This window comes from Tupaia chinensis, unplaced genomic scaffold (assembly GCF_000334495.1).
Source record: "Tupaia chinensis unplaced genomic scaffold, TupChi_1.0 Scaffold000147_1, whole genome shotgun sequence".
Classification (NCBI taxonomy): Eukaryota; Metazoa; Chordata; class Mammalia; order Scandentia; family Tupaiidae; genus Tupaia; species Tupaia belangeri.
In genome coordinates, this window is record NW_006159617.1 from 6920201 (window position 1) to 6942158 (window position 21958).

Consider the following 21958-nt stretch of genomic DNA (forward strand, 5'->3'; position numbering starts at 1 on the left):
GCTTTTTTTATTGTTATAAATATCAAATATTTTATTTATGTTATATACATCTTCTTTTGAAAGAAAAGAATGTGTAATGATTCTCACAGTTCAATGTTTTTGACTTTGGCAAAGGAAACAAAACATCGTAAGGGATCTGGGCCAGTCAGCAACACAGTGGCTGATGTGACACTTGACTATTCTGGCACCACATGAGAAGGCCCTGTGTTTGTGCCCTAGGGCCTCGCTGTGCACACTAGGGGCATGTATGCCCATGATCAAGACTAGCCGAGAAAGGGGGTGCCTCTCTCTCCTCTGTGCCTCTCTTTCATGGGAGAAATAAATAAATAAACTTAACAAAACATTGTAAAGATTCTAAGTAAATTTCTAGGGATCTCCATTTTCTCTCACTTAGTTAAAATATGCAAGCATTTATTACTCGGCTCACAACAATTTAAATAAGCTCATACAGACAGAAATTGAACCACATGTTTACTCAGGTCAAATAGTTCACCAGAATCCATGCAAGAAAAAAGCATAAGTGTTGACTGTGAAACCCGTTGAGATAACCCTAACCTTTTGCAAATCAATTAAGAAGCTTGGCTTGTAGACTATATACTGTTAATTAGCAAAAACATATCCTGCGTTGGAGAATATTTATAGCTCACACTCTCTGTTTGTACTGACATGACACTCACATCGTCACAGAATTCACTTGATTGGTCCCCTCCACCACTTTAGCCTAGATGAACTACAATTAAGCTAGAAACCTTCACTTAGAAAAGTTTTAGTGTTGTGGTTAATGCATCCACATGACTGACCACAGTTTGAGTCCCAGACGTGGCGACTTGCTTTCTTACTTTCCCTCTCTCTCTGCTGAGCACACGTGCCCTATAGCAAATTGAAAATAGTAATAATAATAGTAATAATAAACAAAATTAAATGAATAATTCTTAAAAAAAAAAAAAAAGGAAAGGAGGGCAGGCTTGTTACTGGGCCCAGTAGGTGGTGTGGACATTGAGGCAGCTGGATCCCACACAGCCAACTTTGTGGTTGGAGCCAGCGGATGGCATGTTTGCTGGGGTGCTGGATCTCACATGGCTGACCACGTGGCAGCTTGAAAATCACACCAGGCATATGTATGTGTGTGCCCAGAGTCCTGAAAGGAGAATGGAGGAGAAGGCATTGGGGTGTGGCCATGCACCCTGAGAGGTGATTTCTCATTTTTTCTCTGTCTGTACCTTCTCTTTCCTCTCTGGCAAGAACATGCCCCATATAGCAAAATCTAAAAAAAAAAAAAAGGAAAGAAAGAAAAACATACCAGGTGCCTGTGTGAGTGTGCCCCAAGTCCTAAGAGAATAGAGAAGGGATTGAGGCACAGCTATCCCCTCACCAGACAGGAGTGGGTGATTTCTCACTTTCCCTCTCTCTAATGCTGTCTCTCCAGCAAGCACACGTACCTGATAGAGAGAAAGAGAGAGAGAGAGAAAGAGAAATAAAAGGAAAACTTATTAAGGAGAGAAAAATCCACAAACTTCTTTTTTCTAACCTGAATGTGACATTAGCATTTTCCAAAAACCTCTTAAGACCGCCAGAATTTCAACTATGCTCAAGATAAATGCCTTGGTAAGCAAGCACCTACTTTTAATTGCCATCTTTTTCTTTTCTTTCCTTAAGTGTATTGATTCGTTTCTTCCATGTGCAGGAGGACAGGGGATAAGAGAGAAAGACAATGCCCCAAACGGGGCATCAACGCTTTGACCCACCCCCAAGCTCAGCCAGCCCTGGACCGTGGGCATACACTCTCCTGGTGTAGTCAGGGAGGGGTCTGGATGCAAACCCGGGACCTCTCTCTGTGGGTCAGTTTTGCAGAGCGTTGTGTTCTGCTGCAGCACCATCTCGTCCCCTCCTCCTGCCATCTTGCTATTGTGGGGGGTAGTTACTGGAGACCACAAGCTTATCCTGTAAGGTCCTAAGAGCACAGTAGGTGTTTTCCAAATGCTTGAGAATTGTAAAGAGCTCAGGAAGTGTTTCCAGAGACTCAAATTGTATCATTGTGTCTTCAACACCACAATGAGATGAAAGGACACCATTTTACTTACCTTACTTAAAGTTTCCTAAATTTATGAAATAAACATACTTAATTTTATTTTATTTATTTTTTTTTTGCTATAAGGTATATGTGCTTGCTGGAGAGATACAGAAAGAGATAGAAGGAAGGGAGAAAGCCACCTCTTCCATCCACCCAGTGTGGATGGTCATGCCACAATACCTTCTCCATTCTCCTTGTGGAATTTTAGGTGCACACATGCACATGCCTAGGGAAAACTCTCTGAAGCTGCTAGAGCTGGGACTTGAACTGCAAGTCAGCTATGAGGGATGTAGTCTCCTTAACCACCATGCCATTGGCTACCCAGATAAACAAACCTTTTGATGTCACTCACCTATTTGACATTTTAAAAAGCTAAATTATGATAATCCTGCTTGCACAGTGTCAGTTTGCCAACAACTACCTAAAACTACAAATTTGTTGGGGCCAGGTGCTAGTGCATTGGTCATGCAGCTGGACCTACATGGGAAAGATCTTGGGTTCGATTCCCAGAACATCCCTAAGCACAACGGGCAGGTATACACCCCTGTTTCAGTCTGTCTGAAACTGGAGGTGGATGGTGGTATGAGAATCCTGTTAGGGATGCCTGCCTCTCTCGTGGAAGAAATACATTAGCTAAAACTTTAAAAGTAGGGACCAGCAGATGGCTAGCAGTTATGTCGCTGGACCCCCACATGGCCCACCCCGTTTGAGTCCTGGACCCAGTAGCTTGGAAATCACAATGGGCACGTGTGGCTGCATGCCTGAGATCTCGGGAGGAGAATGGAGAAGAAGGGATTGCAGCATGGCTATCCCTCACCCCACACACACACCTCATGATTTCTCTCTTTCTCTCAGGTGAGCGCATGGGCCCTATGGCAAAAATCTCTGTTAAAAGACACACACACACACACACACACACACACACACACACACACACACACTTTAAAAGTAAGCATTTGAGAAACCGGTAAGGTGGCTGCTACAGTAACCTGGACTTTGCTAGAATTTATTCTATTTCACTGCCAGCTCTAGGCGCAGCTGCTCAGATGCTTACTCTAAGATGCCATCCCACAATCGGTCCCCACGGTATCCACAATGCTCACGGCTCTCAGTTGGAGCAGGAGTAGCCCCTGCTGACCTCATTCCTCAGTAGCATGCGTTCTGCAGCCCACGCGGTGTTGCTACCTTTATTTGGCCTCCCAGAACCTCCTGAAGCTCTGCATGATCACAGCTCTGCCGTGCCTCATGAATGCCGAATTGGATCCACAGCTGCGCCTTCTTACTCAGTCTGACAGCTGGTAGAGTGCCTGCAATGCACACCCTCATCCTTCAGGGGCTCCATGTCCGGGTCTGGGCTTCAGCTTGCTCTGCTCTGTCCACCCCTCGCTAGAATAAACACCATGTGCACTGCACCACCAAGGGGAGAAGGAGACACGGAGACTGGCAGGTGGTGCTAAGATTTAGAGAGAAAGTGTTCAAGATGAAGAAACAAGACTATCTCTTCTCTATGTTTTGGTAAATTTCCAATTTGAAACATGTCCCTAAAAATATTCTATATTATAATTGGAATTCCCTGTTCCACTCATTACATTTCCGACTGGTGTATTTAAAACAAGTGTGTTTATGACAGTGCAATTTAGCATATGAGAGGAAAAAAAGGCAACATTTAATGTGCACCAATGGGAAAAAGGTAAATATAAATGAATAAACATTTCTATGATGAAATAAAATCATGTTATAAAATATGTAAGGAAAAGAAAAACCACAGAAAGACAGACATCATTGTTCAGTAGTGAGGTGTTGCAAGAAAAAAACAGATCCTATGGCAGACCATGGTTTGAGTTTGGTCCTGGCAACTGGAAAAACATGCATGACCAGGATCCTGATGGGACAGAGAACTGGAGGAAAAGGATTGCTGCTTGAAGCGTTTTGAGGGAGTGTTTTCTCTCTGTCTCTCTCTCACATGTCCTCCAGCATAGAAGAAAAAAAAAAAAAAAAAAAGGAAAGAAGGAATTTACTCAGCAAAAGAGTAGAAATTTAAAATGATACTATCTAATCTAACTATGTTTAAAAAAATCATGTTGACTTTGCATAAAACGTAGGTAAGTGATATATAACAAAATAGTTCATGTGCTGGGCTTCAGAGTACTTTCATTTTTCTCCTTTATACGTTTTGTATTTCCCAGATTTTCTGTCATAAGCATCTTCTACTTTTTTCTTTTCTTTTCCTTTCTTTCTTTTTTTTTTTTCAGTTTTCCAGATAGTCCATGTACTCCCTAAAAAGAGACAAAGGTGTAAAGCCAGAAAGTAACCCCTGTGGAGCATGGACACGCCACAATCCCTTCTCCATTTTTCTCTTCTTCCATAAGGATTTTGGGCACACCTGCACATGCACCTAGTGTGTTTTTCAAGCTGCTGGGCCAGGCCTCAAACCTCGCTGTCAAACACGTGGAATCTAGCAGCCTTAACCACCAGGCCACGGGCAAGCCCGCAAGCACGTTCTATTTTCAAATCAAAATATAATGTTATGAAATATGATAAGAGGGTCTGCCTGTGGTCTGGTGGCTGTGGCAACTGGAACTTGACAGAGACCTTGCGGTTTGAATCCTGGACCTGGTGGCTTGAGAAACAGCCCAAGCGTATGTGCATGGGCGCCTAAAATCCCAAAAGAAGGAGACATGGAGGAAAGGGGATCTCAGTGTGACCATTTGCCATGGGGCAGTGTCTCCTCATTTCTCCCAATATACCTCCCCCATCGCTCTCCGGTGAGTGCATGCCCACCCTGGCAAAACTCTGAAAATATATGAGAAACTTGGGCTCAGGTATTAGACTGAGACTCAGACATGATTATTTTCTGTGCTTTCTTTGCAATTGAGTATCCTCAGGTTTCACAAGGGATTTCTTTTCTTCTTTTTTCTTTTTGGTCTTGTTCCATTTTTCACAAGAAAATGTAACGAAATCACTGCATACGAACAATTGCTACATAGAACAAACAATGGAGCGTTCCGGAGATGTTTTTCTGGGAGTGCACATTATATATGCTAGAAGCTATATGTACTTTTGAAATTTCATGGTTTTTAGGGGAAAAAAAAAAAACCTCTTTTGTGAGTAAATCTTAGAGCAATATATCTATTTGGCACTTTTAAAAAGCCCCAGACAAGTCTTTAAGAATAGATCAGAAATTATGGACAGTTAACTTTGAAGAAATTGGAAGTTTTTGGAAACTGCCTGCCTTCAGCACTGGAAATCACTAGGCTGACCTTGTTTGAAAAGAGAAGAAAAGAATCATCAAGCACAGGCTCCTTTTGCCAGCTTTGTCCACGCAGTGCATGAGGCCATGTGGTGCCCAGTGCGGGCATGGCTGCTCTCCAGCTCCTAGGACCAAGCCAGGACTTCCCGGCTCTAGCCCTACTTTCTGGGGATCAGCATCAGGTCACTCTGGGACAAATCTCGCTCTGAGGCAGTGCACTAGATTTGGTCCCTACCCTTGAGTTCTATTCCGTTAACTTCCCTTGAACCTAATCTCCCAGGAGACTTGGGTCTGTCCTGGGAGTTAGAGCCAGGCTCCACCTGTCTTGCCTTATGGGTGACTTTCCTGATACTGACTTCAGTCCTTCTAAACACAGACTCCTTGCCCTTTCTGTGTTCTACCCTGTTACAGCCTGCGAGATGCACGAATACATACAAGAGTAAAAATGCCTTAATAGGGCCAGCTGTGGTTCCAGTGGTAACACAATGCTCTATGTTTAAAAAAATCATGTTGACTTTGCATAAAACGTAGGTAAGTGATATATAACAAAATAGTTCATGTGCTGGGCTTCAGAGTACTTTCATTTTTCTCCTTTATACGTTTTGTATTTCCCAGATTTTCTGTCATAAGCATCTTCTACTTTTTTCTTTTCTTTTCCTTTCTTTCTTTTTTTTTTTTCAGTTTTCCAGATAGTCCATGTACTCCCTAAAAAGAGACAAAGGGGTAAAGCCAGAAAGTAACCCCTGTGGAGCATGGACACGCCACAATCCCTTCTCCATTTTTCTCTTCTTCCATAAGGATTTTGGGCACACCTGCACATGCACCTAGTGTGTTTTTCAAGCTGCTGGGCCAGGCCTCAAACCTCGCTGTCAAACACGTGGAATCTAGCAGCCTTAACCACCAGGCCACGGGCAAGCCCGCAAGCACGTTCTATTTTCAAATCAAAATATAATGTTATGAAATATGATAAGAGGGTCTGCCTGTGGTCTGGTGGCTGTGGCAACTGGAACTTGACAGAGACCTTGCGGTTTGAATCCTGGACCTGGTGGCTTGAGAAACAGCCCAAGCGTATGTGCATGGGCGCCTAAAATCCCAAAAGAAGGAGACATGGAGGAAAGGGGATCTCAGTGTGACCATTTGCCATGGGGCAGTGTCTCCTCATTTCTCCCAATATACCTCCCCCATCGCTCTCCGGTGAGTGCATGCCCACCCTGGCAAAACTCTGAAAATATATGAGAAACTTGGGCTCAGGTATTAGACTGAGACTCAGACATGATTATTTTCTGTGCTTTCTTTGCAATTGAGTATCCTCAGGTTTCACAAGGGATTTCTTTTCTTCTTTTTTCTTTTTGGTCTTGTTCCATTTTTCACAAGAAAATGTAACGAAATCACTGCATACGAACAATTGCTACATAGAACAAACAATGGAGCGTTCCGGAGATGTTTTTCTGGGAGTGCACATTATATATGCTAGAAGCTATATGTACTTTTGAAATTTCATGGTTTTTAGGGGAAAAAAAAAAAACCTCTTTTGTGAGTAAATCTTAGAGCAATATATCTATTTGGCACTTTTAAAAAGCCCCAGACAAGTCTTTAAGAATAGATCAGAAATTATGGACAGTTAACTTTGAAGAAATTGGAAGTTTTTGGAAACTGCCTGCCTTCAGCACTGGAAATCACTAGGCTGACCTTGTTTGAAAAGAGAAGAAAAGAATCATCAAGCACAGGCTCCTTTTGCCAGCTTTGTCCACGCAGTGCATGAGGCCATGTGGTGCCCAGTGCGGGCATGGCTGCTCTCCAGCTCCTAGGACCAAGCCAGGACTTCCCGGCTCTAGCCCTACTTTCTGGGGATCAGCATCAGGTCACTCTGGGACAAATCTCGCTCTGAGGCAGTGCACTAGATTTGGTCCCTACCCTTGAGTTCTATTCCGTTAACTTCCCTTGAACCTAATCTCCCAGGAGACTTGGGTCTGTCCTGGGAGTTAGAGCCAGGCTCCACCTGTCTTGCCTTATGGGTGACTTTCCTGATACTGACTTCAGTCCTTCTAAACACAGACTCCTTGCCCTTTCTGTGTTCTACCCTGTTACAGCCTGCGAGATGCACGAATACATACAAGAGTAAAAATGCCTTAATAGGGCCAGCTGTGGTTCCAGTGGTAACACAATGCTCTGTGACGCTGAGGCCCGTGGGAGGGTCCCAAGGTCTCCCTGTAGGTGTTGGATACCTACGTACTCATGATCCATGCTGACTGAGGCTGGGAGTGGATCACAACATCGAGACCTTGGTGGGGGTGCACTGTCTGTCTCTTGCTCACTCTTTTGCTCTGTCTCTCGTGGAAGAAGTAAATAAAACATTTTACATGACTGACTGACTGAATAGTTATTTGAACTATAAGCTCATATGGCTGTAACCCTGGACTAATACCACACTGCCTCAAACAGAACCTATCTTGGCAGGCCTTTGTGGCTAAACTAGCACTCCCACCCCCCACTCTAATCCTAATTACTCTAATAGTATGCCTACGGGGTCCAGTCCCAATACATGTCAAGAGTAGGCTTCATGGGAAGGTCAAAGAGTTTGACTTGAAGTCAAAAGCATTGACAAAGCATTAGCCTTCACAAGAAATACCTACTTTACTAAGTTGGCAAATGTGGCCTGAGAATACATAATATTAAAATCATTTGGATATGATGCACTGAGAAGACATGAAGTGTTCCCTTGCCATTTTACCAATATCCTGCCTTCTAAATGATCAGAGCACCAAGCCCTATGGATCAACCCAGCCTCGAGGTGTTATTTACAGAGAAGAGAAGAGAATGTTTCTGGAATCCTCAGATAACCTTTCTGTTTCTACTCCTGCCTCGAAGAAGTTTAGAATCTGTAGTCTTGGAATTGCAGTAAGTAGAACTTGCAGCCTCCCACCCCTCCCTGCAGAAAGATTCAACGCCGAAATAAATACCGTTGGCACAATGACATGACTGAGATGGCGTTTCAGAGCTAACCCCAGGCATCTGAGCAGTCTGCCATCTCATTGACATTCCACCACATGCCTCAAAATTCTCCAGACTGAAAAACCTTGCAAGGCACGCATTCAGGTAAATGCTACCAGTCATGTAGGTGCATTTGAGTGATTCCAGATATGAATCGCTTGGCGGGACATAGAGTCCAAGAGAAATGATGTGTGATAACTTTTGAAATATTTAAGCAAAGACTGATCTGAAAGGGTTCCCAGGAAATAGTTTTACCCTTACGTAATTTGGCTCTTAGTTTTCTTTTCTTTTCTTTTAAAGGTTTTAGCCATAGGGTGCATGTGCTCGCTGGAGAGAGAGAGAAAGAGAGAAATCACCTTCTGGGGGGATGACCATGCCACAATCCTTCTCCTCCAGCCTTCTCTGGGGATTTTGGGCACACATGTTCACACACCTAGGGTGATTGTGAAACATCATGTCTGGGATTTCAGACTGCAGTTGACCATGTGGGAGTCTAGCACTTTAGCTGGCCCCAGTTTTTTGTATTATTTTGTTTTGTTTAATTTTTTTTAAACATAATTTTGTCAGAGGGCACACGTACTAGTTAGAAACAGAGAGACAGAGAGGAAGGGGAGGAAGGACTCCCATAGGGGGTGGTCATGCCACAATCCCTTCTCCTCCATTTTTCCCTCCTTTTGGGTTTTTGGATATGCATTCACATATGCCCAGCAAGTTGCTGGGTGCAGGACTCATACCTGCATGGTCTACCATGTGGGCTCCAGCCGCCTTAACCCTCAGTCCACAGGCTGGCCCAGTTTTAAAATCAAATTGAATGTTACTATAATTGATGACTTTTCCTGCAAGTACAGTAGCAAAAGTGCAGTTTGAAGTCTGTGGTATGACAAGAAGGACATTTAATAGGACTTCATATCTTCCTGGGGAACAGTTTGTTTCTTCCTGAGTAACACTCCTGCAAAATGTCACTGTTGAGGGCTAATCTTCATGAAGCTGAATGAACTAATTTTACTCTTAGATTCCCTGTGAAGGAAAGGGAAGGTCAAGAAAGTAAAATTCTTATTTGCTCTTGTCAACCTATACCTGAGGTGCTAAAAGTTAAAAGAGTATTTAGCACCCGCAGAATCAAGTTTTGGAAATACATAATAGAACAAGCTCTAGATACATCTATACTTCAGGGTCCAGTGGATTTATATTGAAAGAAACCTTAAATATTTTGGATATTGTTAAGCAAACTTTTCACTGAATTAAGAGTATTAGAATCCTTAAAACAAAATAACTTTCCATTTTATAAAACTCAGCTTTGGTGGGGGTCAGCAGTTGGCATAATGGCTATGTGACCAGACTCCCATGTAGTCAGTCAACTGTGGTTTGAGTCCTGGACTCGGTGGCTTAAACTCATGCCGGGCGCATGTGCATGTGTGCCCAGGATCCCAAGAGGAGGATGGAAGAGAAGAGATTGTGGTGTGGCCATCCTCCCAGGGGGGTGATTTCTTGCTTTCTGTCTCTCCGTCTTTCTGGTGAGCACACCCGTCCTATAGCAAAAACATCGCCAAGAAAAAAGAAAAAAAAAAAGAAAGAAAGAAAACAAGAAAAAAGAATTCAGCTTTAGGGCTGGCAGGTGATATAATGTTTAAAGATGCTGGATTCCCACATGGCTGACTACAGTTGAAGTCCCCGTCCTGGCAGCTTGCTTTCTCACATTCCCTTTCTCTCTCTCTCTCTCTCTCTCTGTCTTTTTCTGGTCAAATTAAAAAATAATAATAATAATGATAGCAATAACATGAAATTAAATTAAAAAATAAATCTTTTTTTAATCAGTTTTAGACGTATGCTTCATTATACAGTTAAAGTAGTGATTATAATGATTTATAGATAGCTATATAGTTATAGAAAAAGAATCTCTGGGAACCAGCAGTTGGTGTAATGGCTATGTCGCTGGACTCCCATGTAATCAACCGCGGTTCAAGTCCCGGACCCAGTGGCTTAAATTCCCACTGGGTGCCTGTGTGTGCGTGCCCAAGATTCCGAGAGGAGAATGGAGAAGGGATTACAATGTGGCCATCCCTCCTGGGGGATGATTTCTCGCTTTCTGTCTCTCTGTCTCTGTTTTGCTGGTGGGCACATGTACCCTATAGCAAAAAAATAAAAAAATAAAAAATAAAACAAACAAACAAAAAAACTCTCCAAAAATTAAAAAAAAGAATCTCTGAAACTATTAAAGCCTCATAGTTTTTTATAGTGATGGACAAACAATCAAGATTATTGTTAGAGAAAAGCATAATTTTTTTTATCCTAAACTAATCCATACTTATTTTTTTTTTTAAAGAGATTTTTGCTATAGGGCACATGTGTTTGCTGGAGAGGCAGAGAGACAGAAAACGAGAAATCACCCCCCAAGAGGGATGGCCACACTGCAATTCCATCTCTTCCATTCTCCTCTCAGAATTTTGGGCACACACAGACACATGCCTGGTGTGAATCCTAAGCCGCCAAGTCCAGGACTTGAACCACAGTTGACGACGTGGGAATCCAGTAATGTAATTATTATGCCATCTGCTGATCTCTAATCCATACTTTTAAAATCAGTATTTGTGGTTTAACAAAGATGAAAGAAGACTTTCTACACATTGCTGGTGAGTATAAATTCTCCAGCTAATGGTTATGTTGCTGGACTCCCACGAGGTCAACTGTGGTTTGATTTCTTGCTCCGGCAGCTTCAAACTAATGCTGGAGGGGCGCATGTGCATGCGTGCCCAAGATCCTGAGAGGAGAACGGAGGAGAAGGGATTACGGCATGGCCATTCCCCCTGGGGGGTGATTTCTCGCTTTCTGTCTCTTTGTCTCTACTGCAAGCCAAGTGCCCTATAGCAAAAATCTCTCTTAAAAAGAAAATGTCCAGCTACCATATTCCTGGAGAACAATTTGGAAATATATATCAAAAGCCTTAAAAAGTGCACGTATGGGTCAACCAGTGGCCTAGTGGTTAATGCGGGTAGATTCCACATAGCTAATTGTGCCGTAGAGACCCAGACCTATTGGCTTGAAAAATACACTGAAGGTGAGTTGTGCAAGCCCCAAATCCCAAAAGAAGAAATAGAGGAGATGGGATTGTGGACCGACCAACCCCCACGGGGAGTGGGTGCTTTCTCACTTTCCTTTTCTATATGTCTCTGGTGAGCAGAGGAATCCTTTAGAAAATTCAGAGAAAAAGGAAAAGCACTTGTCTTTAAACCCAATAGTTGCACCCTATGGAATTTATTTTAGGGACATGGAGATAAGCACATAGATTTGTATATAACAATTGTTCATTGCAGCATCATTCATAATGGAAAAAAAAAAGGAATAACATAAACATTTAACAATACAGTATTGTTTGAACAGATTATTATTCAAACAATGGAACACCAAGTGGGTACTAACATAGTTTTTGAAGCATATTTAATAAATGGAAAGAAAATTCAGGAGAGAAGCAAAGAACTAAATACACAAATATTTATTGTAAAAGTAGAACAGTACTGGCAATGAATATTCATCCATAATGGGCTGGTTAAGAAATCACTGGGGGGGCAGGGGCGCTGGGGGCTAGCAGGTGGCATGGGGATTAAGGTTCTGGACGCCCAGATGGCTGACTGTGGTCCAAGTCCTGGATCTGGTGGCTTACTTTCTTACTTTCTCTTTCTCTATCTCTTAGTCTCTCTCTCTCCAGTCAAGTTAAATAATAATAATAATAGGGAACCAGCAGTTAGCATAATGGCTATGTCGCTGGACTCTCACATAGTCGACCGCGGTTCAGGTCCCGGACCTGGTGGCTTAAAACTCATGCCGGGCGCGTGTGCGTGCGTGCCCAAGATCTCGAGAGGAGAATGGAGGAGAAGGGATTGCGGCGTGACCATCCCCCCTGGGGGGTGATTTCTCGCTTTCTGTCTCTATGTCTCTCTCTATCTGTTTGGTGAGTGCACGCACCCTGTAGCGAAAAACCTCTCCAAAAAAATTAATAATAATAAATAATAATAAACAAAATGATATAAACAATTCTTTAAAAAAAATTAAAAAGAAATTACTTGGGAATCTGGAATAGAGCAGTACGCCATGCACCATATGAACCCATCTCTGATACATTGTAAGTAGGAAAAACAAATTGGAGAATAGATTGAACAATATGGAACCATTTGTGTAGCTAGAAGAGATATTGATGGCTAGATATGCACAGACATTTCTGGAAGTCTGCTGAGGAAAGGTTGCCTCTGGGGAGGTAGGAAGTGTGTTGGAAGTGGGAGACTTATTTCTTCTTTCAGATATGTATTTTTTTACTTTAAGAAAATAAGGAGGGGAAAAGGAAAATAAAAAATGTATAAAGATCCATTGGGATGATGGGTGGCAAAAGGAAGCTAGCCCGGTTCTGGTAAGCACGGAGACCAGGACCTCCCGGTTGTAATCAGGACTAGCCTTCCTCCCCAGGTGGAGTCTGTAATTACAGCTGCACTGTCCACCTACTGGCCAAGGCCTGTAACATAATTAGTTTTATTACTGTAACTCAGTTGTTCTCAATTTTGCTTGCACAGCGGAAAACCTAGGGGCACAAAAATTACTAAAAACATACCAACTCTACTTCAGCTTCAAATATCTGGGTGAGAATCCGGTATCAGGTATTGTTTAAAGGCTCTCTAGGTGATTCTAATCTGTCAGGGCTCAGAACCCAGGTTTTAACCTGGGGCTTTGATCTGACTGAAATGCAAATGCTCCTGCAAGGCACTGTGATTTATTATTAATAGGTAATAGGCTTCCTGAGAATATGTAAACGACCAAGTGAGCACTGAACCTTTCAGAGAAGAGGTTTTTTATTTATTTATTTATTTTGTGTGCCAGAAATTGGTGTAGTGAAGGCACTGGACTCCCACATGCCTGACTATGGTTTCAGTCCCGGACCAGGCGGTTGCTTTCTCACTTTCTCTTTTTCTCTGTGTGTGTGTGTGTGTGTGTGTGTGTGTGTGTGTGTGTGCCTCTTTGGTGAGCATACATGCCCTATAAAGAATTGAAAAATAATAATAATAATAATAAATAAAATAAAATGAAATAAAATAATAATTATTATTATTTTTTGCCAGAGGGTGCATGCACTCGCCAGACAGAGAGAGAAAGAGAGAAAGTATCCCCATGAAGTATAGTCATGCTGCAATCTCTTCTCCATATCTGCTTCCTGTTGGGATTTGGGGCACTCACAAACATTCATCCAGTATGGTTTTCAAGCCGTTGGGTCAGGGACTTGAACTTTGAAGTCAGTCATGTGGGATCCAGTTGCCCTACCCATCAAAACCCTGCTGGCCCAAGAGTACACTTCTGGGACCAGGAAAGCTGAGGACCAAATGTAACACTCACTCAAGACCTCGTTCAATGTAGAAGAGGCATCAAAAAAAAAAAAAAAAAAAAGAAAATCAGGTCTGAGAAAAATCCAAGTTCTAGTCCTGAATCTGCTGCTTCCTGACTTCATAACCTGGATCAATTTGTTGACTCGGTAGGTGTGATCCTTTGTAAGATGGGGCAATTGGATTAGCTCAGAGGACTTGAAAATGGTCTGAGTGAAAAGGAAAGAGGAAGAGGTGCTGAGGATTCTGTGTTGCCTCTCCCTAATCTGTGTCTTTACCTTTCTACAGACCAGTTTTCTGCTTTATTACTTAATCTATATTTACACTTTTTAAATTTACATTGAATCGCTGTACTTTTTTTTTTTAGAATTATTTAATTTAATTTATTTATTATTGTTTTTAGTTTGACCAGAGACAGACAGAGAGAGAGAGAGATTGAGAGGAAAAGTGAGAAAGCAAGCCTCCAGGTCCAGGGCTGAACCGAAAAAGTCGAACATGTGGGAGTCCAGTACCTTAACCACCACGCTGCCTCCTGGCCCCAGTCACTATACATCTTTAACAAGGCAGGCTTTATTTTTAAGAAATGATTCCTGGATTTAAAGAAATTCCCTGCATTACGTAGCCATTTGGGTCTCTTTAGCCTATGGCTTTTGCTTGCTTGCTTGCTTATTGATTGATTGATTGATTGATTGCCAGAGACGTATGCATTTGTAAGAGACAGAGAGAAAGCTAGTGGAGAAGAAAGCACTCTTCCATAGGGCACGGTCACTTCATAATCCCTTCTCTTTCATTTCTCCATCCTGTGGGATTTGGGCATACAGACACATATATACACATTCATTGTATTTTTCGAGCTACTGGGGCTGGGATTTGAACCACAGTTGGTCATGTGGGATCTGGCTCCCACACCATTAGACTATGGAACCTTCCAGGTTTTTGCTTCTCAACATAAGCCAAGTAGTGAGCCTAAAAATATAATATTTTCTGCATTTTTCTCGTAATTTTCTGTTGTTTGATTTTCTTTTTTTAATTTTATTATTACTTTTATTTATTTACATTTTTTAATACATTCAATCACATTATTTAGCTTACAAGGTGATCATTTCAATGTGAACGTTTCTCCCCGGTCCAGTTGATCAAAATATAACAATACTACCTCCCTGTCTCAACAATGCTGTCTCCGTATTATTGTTTGATTTTCTGATATGTGTGTTTTGGGGGAGGCTGTACAAGTTCTGTCTGCTTTTGCTGGGATAATCAATGACTTCTGCACTTTTGTTCCAGTTCCACAGGCAGCAATGATATATATATTTTTAAGAATTTAAGAATAGATACCACCTCCCCCCTCCCCATTCCCTCCAAGAGTGACGAGTTCTTCATTCCTATTGCATCTTCTGTGCAACTCTGTACCGGGGATGGGATAGGGTAAAAACCATGCTTTGTGTACAAAATAAGAAAGCACCAGAAATCTCAATAATCAAGATAAATAATAGTGTAATACAATACCATAAAAATCAAAGTTAATACAAAAATTCATAAAGACAGGATCACTACCAGTTCTGTGATAAGCCCTACTGCTCTCTGCCACACACACACACACACACACACACACACACACAAAGATAAAGAAGAGGGGGCCAGCAGTTGGCGTAATGGCTATGTCGCTGGACTCCCATGTAGTCAACTGCGATTCAAGTCCTGGACTCGGTGGCGTAAACTCATACTGGGTGCGTGTGCATGCGGGCCCAAGATACCAAGAGGAGGATGGAGAAGGGATTGCAGTGTGGCCATCCCCCCTGGGGGATGATTTCTCGCTTCATATCTCTCTGTCTCTCTCTGTTCTTTTGGCGAGCACATGCGCCCTATAGCAAAAACCTCTGGAAAAAAAAAAAAAAAGAAGGAAAGAAAGAAAGAAAAGAAAAAGAAAAAAGAAGAGAAAGATAAAAGAAAAAACTCCTCACTTGCCTCACCTTATTCTGGGCCCCATTCCATACTGTCCAAAGTGCTCACCCTGAACCTGACTGTCAATGAGTCATGTAAGGGCAGAACAATGGAAGTACGTTCATGAATTTACGAGGAGCCTTTGGAAATTTTGTGGTATATTTTGGCAGGCCTAAGAGATAGGAAAGAAAAGCCATAAAATAAGAGACACTTTTATATCTAATTTTTGTGGTCAGGAGAGGGATAGTTTATATTTATCTCAAAAGGAAATGCTATTATCTTTTTGACGTCTTGATAAAATTCAGAATGGCAGTTTGAAAAATTTATAAGGATAGTAACTAATTGAAAGGTTAATAATAAGACCGTTTCAACCATTGAGAAAGCAGGACAGTAGGCCCTTTAATTACTTAAGTGTTTTCTATCAACATGTGCTGTCTTTCATTATCACACATCAGCCATGAACAACTTCGACTACATATTGTGTCAGCATCTCCAATGTATCATATGCATGGGCCCTGAAATAAATTTGTGTCAAGAATGACAACTTTCCTATAAAGTTGATTTAGATGGAATTAACCTGTCTCCATCTGGGTTTTGAACAAAATGTCACAGCCCAGCTTTCTTTTTGGAGAGGTTTTTGCTATAGGGCGTGTGTGCTCACCAGAGAGACAGAGAGACAGAACGTGAGAAATCACCCCCCGGGGGGGATGGTCATGCTGCAATCCCTTCTCCTCCATTCTCCTCTCGGGATCTTGGGCACGCATGCACACACACCCGGCATGAGTTTAAGTCACCGGGTCCGGGACTCAAACCACAGTCAACTATGTGGGAGTCCAGTGACATAGCCATTATGCTAACTGCTGGTCCCACAGCTCAGCTTTCTTGATATTCAGTGAGAGCTAATTTTCCTTGATGAGCTCATTTGAAGTGAGATTTTGAAGTATGGGGTTGAAGAGCATTTTATGGGTCCAGGAGCCAGGCTTTATTGGGTGCCATCCTGCTAAGGGGAGGGAGGAGAGACAGACTTCATGGGGCCAATATGTGACTTCTTTTATTGGGGGATATAGTTTTCATTCATTCAACAAATGTTTACTAAGCATCTATTATATACCCCAGGCACTGTTCTATGTGCTAGATTCAGGAGTGAACAAAACACAAAAATTCAAGGCTTATTGAGCTGTCCATGAGAAATTACCAAAGGGAGATGAGTGTAATGGGGTCAATATTATTTTACTTACAAATATGGAAACAAAGAGTGGGAAATAAATTAATTGCTTTGATCAATCTGACATGATTTGTGTCAAATTCCAGTCCTTTTTCTGCTGTCTTAGGTCAGAAGCTCACTTTGAATGTTCACAGATATGGTTCCTTACTAAATGGGAAGCATAAATTGGCTTAGGTGACGCAGAAATTGGGAGTAAGTTGGGCAGCTCGGAAGAACCATCTGGGACTAGAGAGGCCTAGGGTTGCCGAATCTTGACAAAGAATTGAAATCCAGATTTTTTTCTTTTTTAAGAGAGATTTTTTGCTATAGGGTGCATGTGCTCGCTGGAGAAACAGAAAGAGACAGAGAGACAGAAAGTGAGAAATCACCCCCCGCAAGGGGGATGGCCGTGCCACAATCCCTTCTCTACCGTGTTCCTCTCAGAATCTTGGATATGCATGCTCATGAACCCAGCAGGAGTTTTAAGCTGCTGGGTTTGGGACTTGAACCATGGTCAATTCTTTGGGAGTCCGGCAATGTAACTGCTATGCCAGCTGCTGGTCCTGAAATCCAGATTTGTGTGTGTGTGTCTCTTGAAGTTTAACTTCTCGCAGCTAATTTAAAATTTTCAGTAACACCACTGAGTCAAAAGCAATACATCTTCAAGCCAAAGATTACCGGTTTGCACTCTTGCTCTTAGGTCTGAATTCAGTAAGTCATCATTGATCATTTGTGTTCCCAAAGGATTTGGATCAAGGTTTTGGATGACTTGATATCCTACTGTCTGATTTTAACACATATTTATTCGTCCATCAAACAAAGCTTTACTGGCTGAAATACCAGCCTACTTAGCTTTCAAATAGTTCATGTCTGGCCAGCTAGCTTTTTAGGGTCTTCCATCCTCCCAGGACTTTCTTGGCCTTTGACTGTGAAGTGCAATGCTTCCCAGGGTAAGCTAACCTGGGTAAGCACAAAACGGATCCATTTCAGTAAAGTCAAAGGATCACATAGATAGCAAAGGAGTGTGGTACAGGCAGAATGTCACTGAGGTGTCCTGCATCATCACGAGGCTCCGTTGGATTTGTAAAGTGGGAATTTTCTCTTTCATAAGAAGGTATCATGTAGAGCAGCTGGTGGGGAGGTGTTTTAGGCAGCTGTATCCCACCTTGCCGACGGTATGGTTTGAGTTCAGACCTTAGGGACTTGAGAAACACCCCTGGTGTGTGTGCTTGCCCAAAATTCCAGGAGGCGAAGGAACTGCTGTATGATCATGCCCCATGGCGGTTGGGGGGTGATTGTTCTTTTACTTTCTCTCTCTCTTTCTCTAACAAGCACACATATCCCTGTAAATTAAAAAAAAAAAAAAAAAGAGAGAGAGAGAGAGAAGGAAAACAAAAACAAAAACGCAAATAAAGAAGGTATTGTGCTTCACAGCTAACTTTTCATCTTCCACACAATGGGCCCTGAAACCTTCTTCCAACTAAACAGCTCTGCGTAAAAATCATAATCTTTCTCCTGTTTTAAAAGCTGCCCTCTAGGTGGCACCATTTGCAGCTCTCCAAGTCTCCCTGGGCCTGTTTCTCTTCTGCTGGGACAAGTTCCTTTACTCCTTGGCTATACAACTGTGCGGGCAAGGTCTGCACGAAGCAGCTCTTTCCCAGATCTCGTAGGTCTGCAGTGCCTTAGGCTGATTTCTGATTGGTTTTCTGGGTGAATCTGGTGTACCTACCCCACATGCCCTCAGGTTACTTTGAAAGATGTCTCGAATGACTGCTCCTCCTCTGGAGTTGGGTAGCAATCCATTTTCTATACTGTAGGTTATCTGTGAGTGCCTCTCATCCTTTTATGCATGTGGACTATCTTCCCAAATAGATAATAATGTCTTATGGACACTGTATGCCTCAGGCGTCTGGCATTCCACACTGCCTGGGACAGGCGGTCTGTGATGTGTCTGTTGATGATGTCAGTAATAGCATTCTTTCGTTTATTCACCGTTTACTGAGTGTCTGTACTAGGTTAGGGACTTCTTTGGGTGCTGCCCTGAAAACAGTCATGAAAAACAAGTCCTTGACCTCACGCAGCTCCTAAATGAGAGAGAGGTGTGTGTGCGTGCACACACACACACACACACACACACACACACACACAGAAGCAGACAGTGGTATGGTGCATGAAGCAACCATGCTAAGTAACTCTGAGAATAAGAGATGTGGCATACTGTCTGCATGTTAGGTTATCCCCACAGGCCTTTCCTTCTCCAGGAGATCCTTTTAATTCTCTTCTTTATCCATGGTATTGCGTGTGCGCACAGGCATGAGAGCGAGAGAGAAAGGCAGTCCCCATACCGCCCAGTCTTGCTGCCGTCTCCTTCCTCCACTCTGTGGAGTCCTGAGCGCTCGTGCACACGCAGGGCACGATTCAGACAGACTGGCTAGAGATTCCAATTGTGACCTCATGTGGGATCCACTGTGATGGAGCTGGCTCAAGAGATCCTTTGAAAAGAGCACTGCTTTTTCACTGTGAGCAGACCCACTCGGAGACTGTTCTTTTCCGGTTCCCGAGGCACAGGGTGATATGATTGCGGACGTAGGTATCTGTCTCCGGATACCATAAAAGAGGTGACAGGTTTCCCTTTTATTTCTCTGGAGTTTCTATAATTTGTGGTTTGCATTCACCTTTAACTGCTTTCATCATTTTTTCTTTCTTCTTCTTTTCCTCCTCTTTCTTCTCCTTCTTCAATTTGCCAGAGGGTGCATGTACCAGAGAGAGACAGAGAGAGAAAAAGTAGGAAAGCACCCCCTCCTAGGGAGATAGTCACGCTGCAATCCCTTCTCCGTCCCTTCTTCCTTTTGTGATTTCGGGCATGCACACACCCACACCCAGCATGTTTCTCAAGCAACTTGATCCAGGAATGAGAACTACCCAGCCGGCCCTGTGACATCCAGTTGCTTTACCCACTCAGCCACCAGCTGGCTCAGCATTTATTCTGTAAGGTGCCTAAATGCTCTCTTTCCTGCCAAGTCTTTTCCAGTTCTCCCAAACAGAATGAATTTTTTCCTTTCTTTTTCTACATTCATATTGTTACTTTAATTCCAACAAACACAAAGTGATTTCATTTCGTCTTTTGTAATAGCCGTTCCGATCCTCATTATGCCTGCTGAGGGCAAGGACCATATTTTATTCAACCTAGTATATCTCTCTGCTTGTAGCTTAACCTTAATTATTTGCACATAGTAGGCAATGCATAAATGTTGGATTTAACGAACTGAGATGTTGTACATGTTTAGGTGCGTATTTTAGAATCTATGCTTCTAGGACATCAGTCATTTCTTTGTGGATTTTGTTTGTCTGACTTAGGCTGTGAAGATATTTGTTAGACAAATGCTCTCTGAATAACATGAAAGGGTTTGGGGATAGAGCTGACTCCAGACTTGGGATTTTTTTTTTTGTTGTTTTTTTGTCGTGTTTTCATCTTGATACCAATACATGCCTTTATCACCATGGAGAGTTTGTTTTCCTTAGTTCCTGATTTCTTCCTCATACTTGAAACATTTTCCTGCTAAAAAAGTTGCTGTGTCCATTCGGATATCTAAGTACTTGGGAGTGTCTCTGATGCTGGGGATATAGGGCTGACAATAGTCTTGGATAGTATCTACTATATGCTGTGACAGTTTAATTCTTTTAATCGAAAAATAGGGCAGTTCATTCAAAATGTGTTACCTGATCGCCTGCTGGCACATTTTGAAAGACAATTTCAAAAATTTCAGAGGATTCTTGGTTAGGAAAACAGGCTTGAAACCTCTTGTCATTTGGTTTTTCCAATGTTTGTATCGCTCCCAAACTTACACACACACACACACACACACACACACAAACACACACACAGAGGGTGCAAACATAATTTTTCCCTTGAAGCCATTTACACTTCTGTATATTGAATTTCCCTCTTTAATTTCTCTAGTCACTTTAACATGTCAGTTTCACAGCAAGCCTAGTGGCTCTTCATAGGCATTCACATAAAAAAGGCAAGGTTTGCCTTTCTGGCTCTCTCGGCCAAGGTGAAATTTAATGATTTTCCAGGGCAAATGTTCTTCTTTAAAAGAGAACCTAAGATATAGATTTTATGTCTTGACAACTTGCTGAGAGTGTGTGCAGATGTGAAGGAGGGGTGGAGATCATGGCAAATGAAAGAACCACACACTGGCAGTCCCAGAACCCTAGGGCTATCCTGGCTCCATCGCAACGGCACACTCATAATCTACTTTACAGCCTGCATCAGCGCGACACCTTGGGGACAGTCCAGAGAAAGCCATCGACTGTGAAAAAGGGATGGTCTTCCTACAGTAAGAGGTACTCCGAGGACTCTGGGTCCCATGAAGGCAGGAAGGATAGGCATTCACCTCTTATAGCTATTAGCCCAAATAACACCTGAAGATGCAAGGGTTCTTTTTCCTATTTCTCAGTAGTACATATCCTAATGAAATATGCAAATCACATCTTTACGTGCCTCATTTAAGAGTGGAAAACCAACCAACTAGAATTTGGCCCAGGCTATCTGGATGTCCACATTTTTCTCTTCTTTCCTTTTTTTTTTTTTCCCCCTACCACACGATTGTGCCTTTTCCCAAGAAGTCACCCCTAATTCATTCTCAGTCTATTAGTTGGCTGTTAAACACCATGTCTCTTTTTAATAACAAAACAACTTGTAACAAACAAAACAAAAACCACCTCGCTGGCATGAAGAATTGGAACCTATGAAGAAGCTCTTGGGAGCTCGTTTTTTGTGCTCAGGATTTAGATTTCTATCTCGAGTTGGTCTGTGGACCGCCTCGCCCATTCATCTCCCCCTCCCCACCGCTCCGGGGCACCACTGACAATTCTCCGTCTTCCCCAGTCGCGTGTTTTATTTTCTAAGGCCTCTCTGGGGTCAGAGCGGGACGCGAGCTAGTTTCTAACAGAATGGCGTTTTGGAAATAGGAACGGGAAATACACAAGTGGCTGAACAGCGGCCGCGGGAGCAGAGCCGCGCGGCGGGGCGCCGCTCGCTGGGAGCCTGGCGGGGCGTTCGAGGCGCCAGCGGGTGCAGTGGCTTTGCGGGACCGACTCCCGCGACTTCCAGGAGGGGCCGCGGCGGCCTTCCC